At 41.5% G+C, this 14,517-nt stretch overlaps 1 protein-coding gene across 3 annotated transcripts in view; it reads right to left on the reverse strand.

Annotated features, from left to right (window-relative positions):
* Positions 1–14,517, reverse strand: part of LOC131069982 (uncharacterized) — an 87,354-nt gene that overhangs the window by 32,876 nt on the left and 39,961 nt on the right. The window lies entirely within an intron of this gene.

Below are 14,517 nucleotides of genomic sequence, written 5' to 3' on the forward strand. Positions count from 1 at the left end.
AAGAAATTGCAAGCATACATATTGATACAAAAGAAATAATATCTAAATATAAGTATGCAAAAATAATTCCTTCCTAAACCCTGTGAAAGGAAGTGCTAGCTTATGTTGGTGGTTTCGTAATCTAGACAAATAAATTGGATGGGTTTTATGATCTAATATATGAACCAAAATAAAAAGTTTTCACTGATTATTTGATTGAGGACGATTCATATTGTTACTCTACCATGTCACAGGAATCTATGTATCGTTTTGTTGCTCATATTTTCCTTTGGAATTCTTTTCCCGCATTTTTTCACAAACTATTCACTTTTCCACAATATTTCAGTGTTTGTTGATTGATCAAACTTAAAGAGTTTACAAGTTATGTTGCTCCAGCATGTTTGTAAATAAATGGTTCCTCGATGCATTTTTTGAGTTGATTTTGTTGTCAAGACTCTGCATATTGAAAAAGTATTTGAGTTCACTTAATACTTCATACGCTAAGGTCCCAAGGTGATTCAACCACAACATTTAGGGCATGAGAAAGAAAGTATATTTATGTTCATGAATGATTAAAGTACATCAATGACACTCAAAAGTAAATCAAGATACAATAGAAAGATACAACAAATTCTTGGAGCTATACATGTCTCTAGCAACCAAAAAAATGAAAACCTAACTAAAGTAGCCCAACACAATTAAATCCTAACAACATTTTAAATTACAAATACAAACAGCTACGAAGATGGGACTTGTCAGGAGAAACAAATAGAAAATGAAGGCCAAAAGTGAAGATTAAAAGGTTTTAGGCCACACTATCACATGACTCCATCAATAGTCTACACCATCATCCACCACCAAAATATATTAGCATAATATCTTAGTATAATATCTTTCTATTTTGTTTAATGGTCAATATTGTATATTTTGTAGTTTTAGATTCTTTCTAATGCTTACGATTGTTTCATTTTAGAAACATCGTCTTTGTATTCTATAAATGATCTGTTGATCATTCATTTAATCAAATCTGTTTTTACCGAATACCATTGTATTATGGTATCAGAGCTTTAGGCATTAAAAAAAAATTCAAATTTTTTTTTTCAAAAACCCGTCTAGGGTTTTTCGTCACCAATTCCTGTGCCTGTGTGTGATCGTGGGAGGGTCTCTGACGCGCGCGATTTTTTCTTCGCGCTTGTTCTACTCTGCCACACGAATCACTCTATATTTTTCGACATCACGCGATTTTTTTTCGCATTTGTTTTTGCCTGTGGCCCTCGGTTATTTTCGTCTAATTCACAACAAAAATCATGTTCGTTTTTGGAGCCCACGCAATTTGTATTCTCTACGTGCGACGTCATTTTTGCCCTGCGCAATTTCTTCTTTGCAATCTTGTTCGTGTTGGGTGGCGTCAGAATCTCTCTTTTCCCTTTTTCCGTCTTCTCTCTGCAGATATCATGTTTTTTAGTCCGCAATTTTCCTCAGTAACACGATTATTCTGCTCGTGATTTCATCCTCAGTTTTTATGCACCATCTTTGACCCGTGCCTGTGTCTTCTGCCCATGTTTTTTTGTCGTCAGCTCCTTTTGCAATTTTGTTTCAAGCCACCTAGGGTTTCTCATGAACCCTCTGTACTTTTTTTTGCAGCTAGGGTTTTCTACAAGATCATTTTTAAAAATCTATTACCTGGGTTTTTCTAGATTTTTTGAAAATTCATCTAGGTACTTGTCATAATTTTTTGGGTCCTCCAAAAATCCATACATTGGGATCCGTGCCCAAAAAAAATCAAATTTACCTCAAAATCAATGTCTGTTTTTTGCCTCTATTTTCTTGCACGTGATTTCACACGTCTTCTACCTCGATATTTGTGCCATTATTCAATCAATCAGCTTTGACCTCAGTTTTCAGCGACGGCATCTTTGACAAATATTCTGCTCGAGGGAAGCCAGAAATTCAATGGTAGAAATTATAACACCTAGTAACAGCGGATGCTCACAATTTTTGAGTATCGCGTTATTGATCAATTGGTTCTTGGAAAGGCCACCCGTCCCACTGCAGTCGATCCTGAACAGACAAAGTTTGATGAATAAAATTGTGAAGCAGTCATGCTCATCAAGCTCTCAATGACCGACAATCAGCTTCCTCAGATACCTTCTGGCAAAACAGTTGTCGAGATATGGGAGCATCTCAAGACTCTGCATGAGACATCTGATAAGAGTAGAGCCTTCTTTCTGAAAAATATGCTCTTCTCTATTGTCATGGATTAGCGAACATCTCTTCAGACGCGTCTAAATCAGATCAAGGATATCCGTGACCAGTTAGATGCCATCGGCCGGCAAATGGAGGACATGGTTGTGATTACTCTTAAGAGCTTACCAAAGTCCTACGAGCATTTTGTCGAAACACTCAACATCACTTCTACTGGTGTTGATCTGAAGTTCACTGATCTCTGCACTAAACTTCTGCAGCGGGATCGGTGGAAGCAATAGTTCCGCAACAGTACAAGCTCATCCTCTTCAGAACAAGCATTTGCAGCTAAATCCTTTCAGAAGGATAAAGGCAAATCACATTCTTCTCAGTCTTCTCAACAAAAATCCTCTGTTCCGTCATCAGAAAGCTCGAAGAAGAAAAATGTTCAGTGCAATTACTGCCATAAGTTTGGTCACATGAAGCTTGAGTGTCGTAAATGCTTGGCTGCACAGGCTAAGCAAAGTGATTCGTAGGCCGTAGCTCTTTCCTCGACTGAAGCTGAATATCGAGGAACAATCAAAGCAACTTGTGAGGCAATTTGGCTTCGAAGGATACTTTTCGACCTTCACCTGTCTCAAGCAGGTCCTACACCCCTCTTCTGTGACAATCAAGGGGTGTTGAAACTCGCAAAAAATCCAGTCTTCCATGAGCGGACCAAGCATGTTGAGCTTCATTGTCACTTCATCCGCAAGCTGGTTGAAGATGGATCCGTGGATTTGTGGTATGTTCCTATTGAGGACCAAATTGCAAATATCCTCACCAAGTCTCTACATCCGGATAAGTTTGTTAAGTTCAGGGGGCTACTTGGTGTAGTAGATAGATTGACCATTAAGGGAGGGTATTAGCATAATATCTTTGTATAATATCTTTCTATTTTGTTTAATGGTCAATATTGTATAATTTGTAGTTTTAGATTCTTTCTAATTCTTATGATTGTTTCATATTAGAAACATCGTCTTTGTATTCTATAAATGATCTGTTGATCATTCATTTAATCAAATCTGTTTTTACCGAATACCATTGTATTCAAATATAGCCAACACGAAATCTGATGATATCCATTAAATACATTACTAGGCTGAGGGGTATCATGATTGGTGATCCTAGAAGGGAGCAAAGCATTTTCCCTAGAACCTCTCTTAACAGCCAAGATGGATGAATTCCACGAGGCAAGGAGAAAATTGGTATTGTTCCCATGCCCCATATCATTGGCAAAGAGAACTAGATGGTACTTAAGATTAAGGAGTAGCTAATATGTGCATGGTATGTGGGCCAAAGGATTTAGATGTCTTGGTAGTAGCACATGAAAGAAGCCCTCCCATAAATATGACACCATTTCTTTTAGACCAATTGCATCCAGGGGGCACTTGGTTTCCCCAACATACTAGATAAGCTAAAAGCTAAGTTGCCAGATTCTTCTGAGAATTGGCTGGGTCCTGGTTCAGTTCGCTAGCGATTCTGGTTTGTTGCAAATTCGCTGGAAATTCGGCCAGGGTTCGCTTTCCACCTTGCATATTCGCTCAGCAGAACCCGAGCAGAATTTTGCCGTTTTTGGGTGAATTTCACGACGAGGCTGACGAAGATGAATGCTACTTCTTTCGATGCCAACAAATTTTGCCGGTTAGCTGGTTTGATATGCCATAAAAATGTGGTAGAAATGAGAACGTCTTCTTCCACAAGAAAGAGTTGCGGGGGTCGGGGGAAATGATATTACCGGATCTTAGCCCTTCCAAATATTTGATCTCATTTCTGCCCACCGAGTTAGCAAGATGATGCCGCCATTCTCTTTTGCAAATGTTTCTCAAATTCTAAATTTGTTGAATATCCTGAGCCAGTCAAATATGTCCCACAGCATAGTGGATACATTGAAGATGTGCAAGGGAAGCTGGGTAGAAGGAGAAGTGAAGAGGTGCAGCACCTCCCTTGAGGGCACGGTGGAATTCGTGGTGTCTCTTTTGGGATCTGATGTGGACCTGTTTGCTAATTCATCTATTGTAGGATCTGGTCAGCGGGTTAGGGTTGGAGGTTGTGCAGGATAACGAAAAGGTAACGAGGAATACTACAGCACTCTGCCATTATTTGTCTGATGGAGAGGGAGGAAATCAGGCTGCTTGTCATCCCGTTTATGGACAAATGCTCCTATGGATGCCTAAGCCTAAGCGTGACTGGTCATACTAGTTCACAAGTATAATATAGATGGTTGTCATTACTCTATGAATATATAAGGTAGTATTGTTTTTCTTTTTCATTAAATACAGATGCTGAAAATGAAGAGTGTTCATGAGCAATGGGACAAAGTCTTTATTTGTTGCTGCATATATGTAAATATTTTAATTTTTTTATTTTTATATGTTTTTGTATGGACGAATCCAAAGCGAACCCACCCCAAAAAACAAAAATGAACGAATTTGCGAACCTAAATCTTGAACCGAAATCCAATTCCAAACCAGGGCCGGCAACTTGGGCTAAAAGAATATAATCAATCTAGTAGCCCTATAAGTCCTCTCCAATGCTTTTTATTGAAAAGTGCAAACCTCCCAAAGCCAAAGGGCCAAGCAACTTTGGTCAAGATAACTAAAGGTGGTGGCTAAACAGATTGTTGAATCTTTGTACAAATATAATATTTCCACTAAATCTCATAGTAAAGAGGACATTTCAAATTAGAGTGCTCCTCCTTTTTACACTATTCCAAGGGCACACATCCCCAAAGATCTAAGTTACATCCTAAATATCCCAAAGATGGCAAACAAGGAGAAAACAGTTCTCTTTGGGCATCCCCAATTTTTTCAAACTGGGGAATGTCCTTGAGGACATCATCTATTTTCTGGCACGCTAGTAGAAGCCCTTGTCCTCATCCCCAATACGATTGATCGACATCTTGCTTGTACAAAGTTCAAACTATAATAGTTCCCTCAAATCTCATATAGATTGCACATCTAAAACTAGAGTGCTCCTAATTTTTTATGTGTTCCACAAGGAAATGTCATCAAGAGCCTAGTCGACTTCCCAAATGTCCCAAGGTTGGAAGGATAATGATGAAACATTCCATCACACCCTCCTATGTCTCCGATTTGTTTTAATGAGGTTGTCCCAAAGGACATCACCCATTTTTGGGTATGTTGAGAAAATCCCCAATACATCCAAGGGACACAAGCAATCATACTAGGCGCACCCCTAAAATGACAAAAAATAGGGGACATGCTCCTTGACAATGACACAGGAACATGCCTATGCAATAGCAATGCATAGGAACATCTCCATTTAACAAGGATGCTCAAGGACATCCACTCTAGAAAACAAGGACCCTTGGATGGAAGGGCAATGTTTGTCACTGTCCTATCATTGTGTCCCTTCGTCATTTCCTTTATGATATATTAAAAAAAGACAAAAAACAAGACATCCCTTGATCATATTGAGGATTGTAGGGTCTCTCCTGATGCCTGCATAAAAAAGCCCAAAAACTTAAAAGAATTTTTATTTTAAATTTTAACAACAATGGAAGGAATCCCACCAAAGTGTTGTGCGTTGCACACGCTCCCTGTCGCCGACAGGGTCCTCTTTCCTGTTTTTGAGCTTTCGATCGTTGTCCTGAGGTTCCGAGCAGAGCTTCTCGTGTCTCTTCGAGCGAGTTCGTGACCGATCCGTAAACTGATTGGCATTGAAGTAATGAACCGATGAGTCCTCCTGACTAGTCTAGCTCTCGGGCGTAAACGCCAAGAGCTTTGTTCAAAGTTTTGAAAATCGCCTTAGATAGGCGTAAGATGGTAGGAATTGACGGATCCCCGCCAAGCCAGAGCTGTGAGGCCGATTACATAAAGTTTGTCACCCGACCTTTGCAAGGTTTGGGCGAGAGATGATTTTCGCCTGCTGATGAAAGATCGAATTGCCCGGCCAAGTGCCTTAGTATTCTGATGCCTCCCAAATCCAGATTTGTGGAACCTGGCAAAGCTAGTAGGAGGTTCGTCATTCCGTGCAAGTTTCCAAAATTGTCTAAGGGGCAGGTTTAGGGCCCTGGAGCGAAAATTTCAAGACAGAGGCTCCCTACTTGGTTCGAAAGCAATGCAAAGTTCTTTTAAAATGTTGCAAAGATAGCGCTTCCAACCCAGAAAATCACTTAAAATGTTATTTTCGGACCCCTGCTCCGAAATTTGGAAGTGCATCGATTTCGCCAAAAACGCCAAATGGTCCGAGGTCTTCTTAATATGGCAAAGTGTTTCAAGGTCCGAAACTTCGGATAGAAGCTCGTAAATCACGCGAAAGACCCCAAATTCGGACCCTGGGGTAAGAGGCGTCAAAAGGAAAATTAGAAAAGCGCGTTTGAGGTCCGAAAACCCAAAATGTTATTTTCGGACCCCTGGGGATAAAAGTTTAGAAAGCGAAATGTTTTAAAACGGACACACTAGGTCCGAAAACCCGAAATGTTCTTTTCGGACCCCTGAGAAGAAAATAAAGTTTAAAACGCCTCCAGCTTCGAAATCACTTAAGCCGATTTTCGGACCCCTGGGATAAAGTGAAACGCGAAGTTTAAAAAGTTTTAAAAAGCTCTCCATGGTCCGAAAACGCGAAAAAGAAGAAAGCGCGTTTCAACTCCAAAATCACTTAAGTCCATTTTCGGACCCCTGGGAAAAAGTTTTAAAAACGCGAAGTTGAAAAGGGACGCATTAGGTCCGAAAACGCGAAGTTTAAAATGAAATCGCGAAATGTTTTAAAGCACTTCAAGCTCCGAAGAGAACTTAAGCCAATTTTCGGACCCTAGCTCCAAAAGGCGAGATGCGAAAATCGCGAAAGGGACGCATTAGGTCCGAAAATCATCTGAAATCTTGAAGTCCTCCGAGGTTTTTTGCGAAAAGAGCGTCGTGACTACAGAAGTCGCGAAAATCGCGAAGGATGGCATAGTTAGGAGTTTGGCGAAGCTTGCGGATTCATTCAAACACTCCGAGGTTTTGAAAGCATCCAACATAAGCAGCGAGTCCTCCGAAGTTTTTCCCAAATTGCCGAAGTTTGCCAAACGCGTTCCAGCTCCGAAGTTTGAAAGTTGCGAGAGCATGCAAAAAAAAAAAAGGGGCGCTCAGGTCCGAAGTTTTGAAGAGTCGCGAAAGTGCGTCAAGCTCCGAAAGTCTCCAGCTCGCCTAAAACCCCGAGGACTTCCGAAATTCGCCAACGGGTTGAGAATCTCCAGGTTTGCAAATAACGTTCAAAGCTCCGAAGTTCATGCAGGCTAGATAGAACCAAGTTTAAATTTCGAAACCTCCAAATTCGTCAAAAATCCAAAGTTGGAGAGAGAATGCAATTCAAAATTTGAAAACTCTTTAAGGTCCGAAAATAGGAAGGTAAGACGCTGCATCAACCCCTCTCGATCATTTAAATTCAGATTGCCAAAGGTGAAGCCATTTAAAATTGATAAATTCTCTTTCGTCCACCAAACCGCGAAAATTTAAATCAAAGGGATAACCGTTGGGATTCAAACTTTGCAGGATCGTCCGTTCATTTCACGCGACGAGATCGGGTAATCTCTTGCCATCCGCTCCCATCAAGTAAGTACGCTTTATCGCATATGATCATTTGAAAATGCTTAAATCAAGTAGACAAATGCGTGAAATTTGATCGCAATGCTTGAATTCTTGAAGTCTGCATCTCTTTTTCATAAAACATTGTTCAAAGCATTCGAAATTTAGAATTCACTCCCAAGGTTTAGCCAGAAATTGCATCTCTTCTCAAACTCAAGAAAGTTTCCATGCTTTGCCTCTGTTGAGAGTTAATCCAAAGTCCAAAGTGATAAGTATAAATGCATAGTCACAAATCTTCAAGAATATGCTGCGGTTAAAGTTAATCAAGTTGTTAGCTAAAATGATATTGCTCCATGTCCGGACTAAACTCTAAATTAATCCCGGCCTGCTGGAGCACTTCTTTTGTTATCTAACCCGCATTACCGTTCTTGTATCACCTTGTAATCCGCGTCCGGCTGTGCAGGATAGATGCCTAAATCGGCGGTGGAATCATCAAAAACGCCCGCTGCAGCCGAAACCTCACGAGCATCCAAATCAAACATCCCGTGTAAGGTTGAAAGGATGAAGTACCAGTATCAAAGGGGAGGATTAAGGGAGTTGAAGGTTCAGAGGGTCTGGGACAACATTGGTGACACCGACCTTGGCCATATTGATATTCAGGACTTCAGGAATCGAGTCTTTTCACCCAACGCATATGGTAGGCCTAGGCAGATGGTGGAGAGTGGCATCGCCCAAGCAGCAGGTTTTCCTCCAGCAATCCAGAACTATGAATTAGTAGTAGAGGCTGCTCGGCATTACGAACCAAAGTCCAAATTAGTGCTTATGGAAAATATGACTATCGCCGACTTCTCCCCTGAGGCTATCGGTGATGCATTTGATATCCCCTTTCCAAATAATCCCACAACTACAACCATAGACGAAGCACAAGGGGCATATGATATGAATCCGGCCCAATGCAGGGCACTGATTAACGAAGAATGGTTCAAAGAGAAAAGGCCTTCGAACACCAGGATTGTGAAAAAGACCCCCAGAAGTGATTTTCATAATGAACATGGGGATATGGTCACCTTACTCAGCCGAGTCATGGGACTTCCTAAGTCCAACTACTTTGAAGAGTGGATGTTCTATTTTACAGAGCAGGTCTTCGCCAGAAAGTCTAAGTTTGACTGGGCCCAGATCATAAGTGATAACATCCACACTCAGCTGATTGAGCTCGAAGCAAAAAAGTACTTCACCATGACCTCCTACTTGGTCTATATGTTCGCAAAGAACCAGCCACTGCCAGGATTGATAATGAAAGGTGAGATCGAGAATGGGCCCGGTCAGGTGAAAGTCTATGATTGCTACCCGCAGCTGCACTACCAGGATATAGCTCAAAGGGAAAAGAACAGCCCGGCTTACGCGGTTGGTCAATATGAACGCGTCAATGACGCCTTCACAATGCGCTTGGTTAGGCTAATGCAGGGCGGGTTGCACATCAGGCTCTCGGAGCAAGCTACTACTTTAGTACAGAGGTACGGAGCCAGGTTCATCCAGTTCCCAAGGTTTTCCTACATCCGAATAGCTGGCTTCGATGGTGCCCCCCTTCAACTTCCACGGTATCCAACCGACAAAGTAATTCTTATGGAGGTGGCAAGGCAATCACGCCCCGCCGGCATCTTACTTCGAGAGAGCAAGCAGGCTGGATTCACATTTCCTATGATCATAGGCAACCATGATGTCCAATTGAGAACCCCCACCCTAGCAGAGGAGTCCCTTGCAGAGTTAGCCTCTTATGGCCTCCAAGACCATTTCCCAAGAAAATACTTCGATCATGATAATCTGGCAAAAAGGGCCTATGGTCGAAGATACAGAGCAAAGGAGTCAGTTGAAGACTATTGGAAAAACTGCTCCGATGACTATGAAGTCAGGCGACGGGAATATTCTAGGTTGAGTGTGCAGCAGATGCGACTCTTTGAATACCGTCAGGTCCCAGATCAGCTCACGGACTCAGGAAATTGCCTTCAGGTCCGAGAATTCGAGGCAGTAAGACACCTCTTGCCAGGCATTGATTGGTCTCAAGACCCAATCATAGATTTCGAAGCAGTTATGGTAGTGTTGTGACCATTTCACACATCGCCCCATCGCAAATGGGGACCCCCTCTTTTGTTTGTTTTTCGCTCGTTTTCACTTTCGTTTTGAGGGTTTTGTTAGTTAGTTAGTCGTCTGGATTTAGGGCCAAGCCTTAGGGTTTTAAATTTTGCCTTTTCAAGCCAAAATCCAGTTGTTTTTTGAGAGCTTTTGGGCTTCTTTTCTAGAATGCAAATTTTGAATGCAATGAATTCGCCATAATGGTCTAATTTTCAATTGGAATGTTGATGCAGAGCTTAAATTTGTCTAAGTGTTGAAGATGAAATGCGAATTTTTGTCTGATTGAATATTTTGACCAAATTTTGACTTTTTTGAATTTTGATCCTGGGCATTGGAATTGATTTGTTTTCGCCTCGTGAAGTGTTAAAATGTGAAAAATCTTGTTATTTTGGCCTGTAGGAGCAAAATCGCTCCTGTCCCTCAGTGAAGGATGGGAGCTCATTTTCAAATATCTCATCATCCCTGCAGAGTCCAGACAAATTTTACGTTTGAAGTGATGGAGAACGACGAGATCTTTCTATTGAATATAAATTGAAGATTTTTTATGAGCACAGAAATGCCTCCAGGAGGAAAATCGCTCCTGTCCCTCAGTGAAGGACCGGAGCTACAATTCAAATTTCGTCTTGTCCTTGCAAGATTTTGAAAACTTAACAATTTGAAAGGGTCCGAAGGAAGATGCTTTGCCAAATGAATATAATTTGAGATGCAAAAACGAAGGAGAATGACCTATATTGACCAAATCGCTCCTGTCCCTCTCCAAGGGACCAGGGCGAGATACCTTGTAGCTCTCGTCCCTCTCCCAGGGACCAGAGCGATTTCTTTCATTTTGCAAAATCCAGACAAAGGTCAAGGCAAGTTTACGTTCAAAAACAAAGGAGAACATGAGATAAATGCGTTGAATATAAATTGAAGATTTTTGGGACGTCCATAACAGTGTTAAATGCCTAGTTCGCTCCTGTCCCTCAGGAAGGGACCAGAGCGATTTTTGATATAATTGCTTTTCTTGCAAAGTTACAAATGATGTCAAGGCATGGACGAATAGAGTGAAGAAGGACGAGTCCGTTGAATATAAACTTGGAACCTGGCAAAGTGAGTTAGTGGCCACAAGGGGAGGATCGCTCCTGTCCCTCTCCAAGGGACCAGGGCGATACAATGGTGATGATACTTCCTACGCAAGTTCAAGGTCGTTCCTCCAAAGTTCGAGGTCGACACAAGTCAAGACAAGGTGGCGAGGGACGTTTCAAGGCATTTTCAATCAAACACAAGCATCAAGGTCGTCACGTTGGAAGGATTTGCGCTCTAAGACCCCAGATCGCTCCTGTCCCATGGGAAGGGACCAGAGCGATATTTCCATTAAGGCATCGATTTCAAAAGACAAGCAAATGTTAAGTTACCAAGAGGATCGAATGGACGTCATTACACGCGTTGAAGATAATTGTAAGTTGAAATAAACAAGAACAAGCTCACAATGTTGAACTTCGCTCCTGTCCCTCAGGAAGGGACCAGAGCGATATTGATATATTTGATCAATTCATGCAAGATTTACGTAAGGACAAGATTTTGCAAGGTCTTAGAGGGTCCACGGAAAGGTAGAAAGGTGATGCATGAAGATTTCAAACGTTAAATAATCACCAAAATGGACCTAGGGACCATATCGCTCCTGTCCCTCTCCAAGGGACCAGGGCGATTTGCTTTGGATTCCTTGTTTTGCTTCAAGATCAAGCTAAGTCAAGACGTCTTAAGATAGCATATGGTCCAAGGCATCGTTTGAAGATAATTCGCAAGGGTTGGAACGTCCAAACATCGCCAAATAATGTAAAAGCCCCATATCGCTCCTGTCCTTTGGACAAGGACCAAGGCGATACTATCAAAAACACTCACGTTCCTTCAAAGATCAAAGCAAAGCAAGGTTAGGAAGTGCGAAGGACGACGTTTGAAGGACATCGCAAAGGAGATCAAAGTGTAAAGTTGCCAAGGTCAAGGAGAAAACGTAAGATCGCTCCTGTCCCTCTCCAAGGGACAAGGGCGATGGTCCCTTTAATACGTCCAAACACATAATGAAGACAAATGGAATAAACGCGAAAGGAATGAGCATAGACATTATTCGCCTTACAATGGAAGTTCGAAGGTCAAAGATACAAGGTGAACGTGAAGACATGGAGATCGCTCCTGTCCCTCTCCAAGGGACAAGGGCGATGTAAGGCAAAACACATGATATTCTTTGAAAATCACGTTAAGACAAGGACGCACAAGGTTTTAAATGGCATCTGGAAGATGATACAAGGAAAGGATCGTATCAAAATGAAGAATTTCAAGCAAAAACCTTAGGATCACTCCTGTCCCTCTCCAAGGGACCAGGGCGATAATGGTCATAAGATGCACTTGCTCACACAAGGAAGAAATTCAAATTCGAAGGACCACCATATGATCGATTTGGGACGTGGAAATGAAGGAGTTGAACGTTGAAAACGCAAGAATCAAGACCAAAATCATGGATCGCTCCTGTCCCTCTCCAAGGGACCAGAGCGATGAGGTACGTCCCTTTATTTTCATATTTTTGGCGCCAAATTAAACAATTCAAATTTCCTTAAATGCTAAATCGATTTAAAAATTGAAAATCCTATTTAAATTGGCATTTAATATGGCGTTAAACATTTATTAATTATTTTGCCTTTATTAGAATCGAAATTTGCAAATTAAAAAAACGCAAGGCATTAATAATTAATTATTTAATTAATAAAAAATCGATTTGAGCACTCAATTAGGCAAGTCGGCCTTGTCATTTCATTGCAAATCATTTAAAAAATGGTTTTATTTTTATCAAGTCGGCCTAAGGGGGGAAGGATGAACGCGCTATATAAGGGGAGTGGAATTATCATTTTCTACATCATTATTTTACCTTCCTTCATGCGAATTGAGAAGAGGCGAATATAGTGCGAGTTTTATTCATCCAAGGGTGGCGCGCTTAGTTATCAAAAGGTGGTGCGATTTCAAACCAAAGGTGGCGCTAATATCATCAAGTATAGAGTGCGAATTACGTTGAAGACCAAGGGTGGTGCGAATTTGAAGACCACACCAAGGCGAATTTGAAGATCTATTTGAAGACCACACCAAGGCGATAATTGAAGATCATATTCTCTCTAGAGGTGGTGAAGTCAATTTTGAGGAGATCATATTGAAGATTATCTTATACCTCAATTTTGCCTAGGCAAATTTTGTTTTTGCATTCTAGAGTTAGCTCTCTAGCGAGGTATGGCGATTTAATTATTATTGTTTTATTCATTCATCGTCATATTTCAAATTTTGAAATTTTGATTCTTGAATATCTCTTAGCTCAATCGTTGTGTTTTAGGAAATGATGACTCTAGAGACTTATCATGAGGTTTCCTAAAATTTATCTCTCTTATTTACGTTATTTATTGCAAAATCTATTTCTTATAATGAAATGTTGTGTAGGTATGACGACCCCAAAGGCGGGAGCATCCACCAGTCGCTCGGCTCTCATGAAAGAAGATCAGAAGACCGAAGAAGTGGAGACCAAGATCGTGTCCAAGTGGAGCAACATTGGAGATACCAACTTGGGGAACTTTAGCACAAAGAAGTTCCGAGAGGTCCCTTACATCGGCAAGCCATCACCTGTCGCCCGGAGAATAATAGAGAGTGGCATCATTAAGGCGGCCGGTTTTCCTCCAGCCATTCAGTGCCACGAGTTGATGATCGAGTGTGCCCGTCATTACAATCCACAGTCCAGGACAATTGTGTCCAATGAGGGAAACACTTTGGCGTACCTTTCAGAGGAAGCCATAAGTGAAGCCTTCCATCTTCCAGAGCACAGGGACATGATATACAAGAGCATTGAAGGAGCCAGATCAGTGTACGATGATGATCCAGATGCTTGCCTAAGCATAATCAACAAGAACTGGCTACTCAAGAGTCGTCCCCGTCTGAGCAAAGTACCGAACACACCACACAGGATTGATTTCCAGGAGGAGTACAGAGATTTGATTACCATGCTCAACAGAGTTACAGGAGCACCTCATGCCTTCTATTTTGAGAAATGGATGTTTTATTTCATCCAGGTGATTGTTCAAGGAAAGGGTACAATACATTGGGCTAGGATAATTAGCCATTGCTTAGACGTACAGTTGAGAAGACTCAGGGCTACTAAGTCCTTCCACATGAGTTCATACGTCATCTATGCCTTAATCAGGAGCGTTGAGTACGCAGGACTACCTCACAGAGGAGTGATTGGAAGAGGACCCGGCGAGGTCAGAGTTTGTGAATCCTATACCTACTTGCATCATCCACCAGGGAAGAACTACAAGTTAATCAATGATACTTTCACGATGAACATTACAAGGACGTTGCAAGGAGGGATTCACAACAGATTATCTCAGGATGCCCAGGAGTTCATCAAGAGGTACGGTGCTTGGTTCATTCAGTTTCCCAAGTTCACTTACATTAGAGTGCATGGATGTCCTTTACCTCCATACATGTTGCCGAGGTACCCGACAGATAGAATTGTGTTACTTGAAGTAACAAGGCAGTTGGCAGCATATGTGAAGGCATTCAGACACAGACATCAGAATGGAGTTCAGGTACCTATTATTTTGGGTAATTCAGTTGAGGTATGTCCTAATGTCTTAGCCATGGA

Source organism: Cryptomeria japonica, chromosome 6 (genome assembly GCF_030272615.1).
Source record: "Cryptomeria japonica chromosome 6, Sugi_1.0, whole genome shotgun sequence".
NCBI classification, from domain to species: domain Eukaryota; kingdom Viridiplantae; phylum Streptophyta; class Pinopsida; order Cupressales; family Cupressaceae; genus Cryptomeria; species Cryptomeria japonica.